The sequence below is a fragment of the Myotis brandtii genome, unplaced genomic scaffold, assembly GCF_000412655.1.
Source record: "Myotis brandtii unplaced genomic scaffold, ASM41265v1 scaffold115, whole genome shotgun sequence".
Lineage (NCBI taxonomy): Eukaryota > Metazoa > Chordata > Mammalia > Chiroptera > Vespertilionidae > Myotis > Myotis brandtii.
In genome coordinates this window covers 996,278-1,000,769 of record NW_005353967.1, presented here as the reverse complement: position 1 = coordinate 1,000,769, position 4,492 = coordinate 996,278, and the positions used below count along the sequence as shown (strand labels likewise).

The 4,492-nt window shown below is 41.7% G+C and overlaps 1 pseudogene; it reads left to right on the top strand.

The window, feature by feature from the left end:
* The first annotated feature begins 2,573 nt into the window (after positions 1–2,573).
* Positions 2,574–4,193, top strand: LOC102258563 (annotated as a pseudogene).
* Positions 4,194–4,492: the final 299 nt, after the last annotated feature.

The following is a 4,492-nucleotide window of genomic DNA, read 5'->3' as shown; positions in this document are numbered from 1 at the left end:
GGAAAATGTTTTGCCTCAGTGTTTTTGCCTTTGTTCTTTTCTGCATGGAATTCTCTACCGCTACCGCTGTCTGGACTCATTTTCCCTATATCCAAATTCTATTTTAAATTCCACAAATTCTCAGGGAAGTCATCTGCAATGTGTAGGGCGCGGCTATAGGGTTAAGCCCCCGACTCACCTGTTGGCAAAGGCACAAACAAGTCCCAGCTTAGAGGGCACAGTCCTCTTAGCATAATTAGGCTTGACCCTATGATGCTCCCTAGATCCTTCCTAGGTAGCTAATGGGCTGTGGGAGGTGCAGCAAGTGCTGCCAAAACAAGTGAAACTCACAAGAACATTGTAACTATGGTGACCACCACCTTGTTTACCTCTGACTATAAAATAAAGGCTCAGCTTGCCTCTGGATCTCTCTCTGTGGCCTCGGGCAGGCACAGGAAGATCCACCTAGACCCAGCTTATTCACTTGGTCTGTCTTTTCTTCATCCTTCGCGGTCCTCCCTCAGGCTTGCGGAACCCTTGGCTGAGCTGGCTCGGCACAGCAATGGACTGGATGTTTGTGTCCGCCCAAAATTTATATGTTGAAACTAATGCCCAATGTGATGGTGTGAGGTGGTGGAGCCTTTGGGACGTGCTTAGGTCATGAGGGTAGAGCCCTCATTAATAAGATTAGTGCTGTTATAAAAGAGACTTTAGAGACCAAGCCTTCCCCTTCCACTATGTGACGACTCAGGGAAAAGGTAGCTCCAGGCGATGGATTCTCACCACACACCAAATCTCACCAGACCCTGTGCCATCATCTGGGACTTCCCAGCCTCCGGAACTGTGGGAAATGAATATTTACTGTTTATAAGCCACTCATTCTCTGGTATTTTGTTTTAGCAGCTCAAACAGATAAGGTCGGCATCTTTCTTCTCCAATCTTTAAAACCCTCATAATTTTGTTTATATACCCTATTTAAATCTGCATGTGATATTTCTATATTAATTTGTTTAAATTTGTCATTTTTATGGAATCTCTGGGGATAAGTATTACATCATACATCTTTATAACTTTAATCCCTAACATTTTGCCTTGCTTGGAGTAAGCTGATATTCACTGCATTAAATTAGACAAGACAAAAGAATTCCTTTATCAGAGATTTTGATATTGTTAAACCAAGACAAGAGTATATTAAATTTGAAATTTAGATTTTCAGCCAAGGGGAACATTAAAGAAATAATTGGAGGACATGGTATTTGGGCTGGGTCTTGTAGGAAAAGTTCAGTTGGATTTGGTAAGCCTTTGTTATTCCAGAGGAAAAAAGAAAGCAGAAAAGTTGTCCAGTGAATGTAACAATATGAACATACCTATTTGGTGGGGAAGGCCCAGGGAGTGTGGGTATGAAGAATAGAGTTTGGTGGAGATGTACTGTGGTGTAAGGGGAGGAATAAGGAAGGTGGAGCCTGGTGCTAAAGTCTTGAAATATTCTTCTTTTTTCTGTAGGCGATGTAAAGCCATTAAAAAGTCTAGATGTGATCAAACTGAGTTAAGGGAAATTGCATGGGGAAAGAACCACTGAGGTGAACTGATTAGTAAAGGCATCTGATCTCAAATACTTTCTCCGTAAATGTTTAAAGAAAATCTAATTTAGATGTGGATATATTTGCTTTTCCACTGGCAATCCTGTTTTATAAGCTTGAAGTTGCTTTTTAGGGGAAGATTTTCAGTCACTCCCAACCCAGGTGGGAATCACTCTAGTAAATGACCCTGGGGCGACAGCTCCACACACCAATTACAGTACTCGGGAGATTTCTGCACAGGGTCTGTGTCACGCTGATTTCAATTAACATACTTCTTAATTAGGAAGAAATACAGAGGTAAAGAGGGTGATACTTTTAATTCGCTGCCCCTTGTTTAGCTTTCTGTCCATTTGAGACATGAGATAACATAGATGGATGGAGAGCCAACATCATGATGAAATTCCTTGTGACAATTAAAATTGTTAGGTCAGATAAATTATATGCAATTTAAAGTTTATTCCAGACTCCACATTTGCCTTGGAGAAATTGTGAAGTTGTTCTTTAAAAGCTATTTCTGTGGACTTTAAATGTCAAACTGTTATGGACAGTGTTCTAATTAAGCCAACATCATACATAGAAATTAGGTTTCTAATTCAGTTTCCAATAGAAAAGTCTGCAGCATAGTTACTCACCTCAAAAACAACAGAACAACAAAACCAAACAAAGGTTGCTGCATTGTGCCAACTGAACTTGAAGACATGGTGCCCTTGGGTATATATGTAATTTACCCATTGAGAATATTACTTCAGCCAAAGGGAAGTAATACCCTACCATGCCGGCCTTCTGCTTTCCCAAAACTAGATAACCTGACCTAAACTAAAAAGCCTATGTGATAAAGAAAAAGGAAATCATTGCTTCCTGAACTTAAACCTAATTATATTCACATAAGAAGGGAAGTGACTTGTAATTAAAATGGTAATAGAAAAGCATTTTTCCTCTCTTGCATCAACACCTTTGGTGCCTGAAGGAGGAAACAGTGACAGACTTGGAGACTGATGTTCTCTGTCTTTCACCATGCCTGGGTCACTTCCCTTGAATGCAGAAGCCTTCTGGCCAAAAAGATGTGAGAAGTTATGCCTTTGAGATTTATTTTCCTTCTCAATATGTTGATCAAGCAGAGTTGGAAGAATATGATGGATGGTGTAGGTGCTGGAAAGTATACTATTGGCTTGGACGAGACCAGGATGGGCTTCTGCATGGATAGAGAAGATATCAACTCTCTTTGCATGACTGTAGTTCAGAATCTTATGGAGATAAACAGCCTTTCTAATTATTGCATTGGGTGGTTAGAAGTTGGAACAGAGACAATAATTGACAAATCAAAGTTGGTGAAGACTAATTTGACAGCTTTTTCAGGAGTCTTGGAATACAGATATAGAAGGAGTAGACACCACAAATGCCTGCTACGGAGGAACAGCCACTGTCTTCAATGCTGTGAAATAGATCGAGTCCAGCTCTTGGGATGGACGGTCTGATCTGGTAGTTGCAGGAGATATTGCTGTATATGTCACAGGAAATTCTCAATCTATAGGTGGAGTCAGCCATTGCTCTGCTCATTGGGCCAAATGCTCCTTTCATTTGTGGATGAGGACTTCATGAGACACACATACAACATGCCTATGACTTCACAAGCCTGATATGCTTTCTGAATATCCCATAGTAGAAGGGAAACTCTCCCTCTAGTGCTACCTCAGTGCATTAGACCACTGCTACTCTGTCTACCCCCAAAAGATCTGTGCCCAGTGGCAGAAAGAGGGACATGATAAAGATTTTGCTTTGAATGATTTTAGCTTCATGATCTTCCCCTCATCCTATTGTAAACTGGCTCAGAAATCTCTAGCTCAGATGATGCTGAATGACCAGCACAGAGATAAAAACAGTATCTAGAGTGGCCTAGAAGCCCTTGGGGGTATTAAATTAGAAGATGCCTACTTTGATAAGAGATGTGCAAAAGGCATTTATGAAGGCTAGTTCTGAACTTTTAATCAGAAAACAGAGGCGTCTTTGCTTGTATCAAATAAAAATGGAGATATGTGCATATCCTCCATGGGTGGCTGCCTTACTTCTGTTCTAGCCCAGGACTTGCCTCAGCTGGCAGGAAAGAGGGTCAGCATGTCCTCTCATGGTGCTGGTTTGGCTGCCACCTTCCACTCCCTTAAAGTTATACAAGATGCCACACCAGGGCCTGCTCTTGAGAAAATAATAGCAAGTCTTTGTGCTCTTAAATCAAGGCTTGACTCAAGAACTGTCTTTGCTGAAAGCATGAAGGTGGAGGGGACACTCGTCACCTGGTCAACTGTAGTCCCCAGAGTTCAATAGGTTTACTCTTTGAAAGACCATGGTACCTGGTTAGAATGGATGAAAAGCACAGGAGAATTTATGCCTGGCCACCCTCTCCAAATGACGACACTTTGGATGGAGGAATAGGAATGTGCATTCAAGCCCAGTAGCTGAACATGTTCCCTGTCCTTCTAGGAAAGTGCCAAGACTCCAGGGCATGGCAGCAAAACCAGAGCAGCTGTCATCAGCAATGGGGGGCATGAAGAACTTCTGTGCAGGGAAGACCCGTGTGGGCCGCGTGGGGTTGGGTATGTATGGGAACGATTAGAATGGGATGCCTGGAGACAATACTAAAGGGTTACATGTTGCTTAAAATTTTATGTGACTGACATGGAGCCTGGAAAACTGACATGTTCTTGGGAAAGTCTCTTAGCTTCCTATTGAGTCTAGCCAATGCTTACTGTATTCCATGATGTTAATGGCTCTGCAAAACTTCCTATCCCTCTGGCCATTAGTATGCTTGAAGCTTAGTTTTTATATGTGGTTTGATGAGTCGTGTGATTCTGACAGAAAGGAGCAGAGATGCTAGTTTTCAATTTTAATTTTTTGAATGTGTTATGCTTCCAACAAACAAGGTTACTGAAAGTACCTGT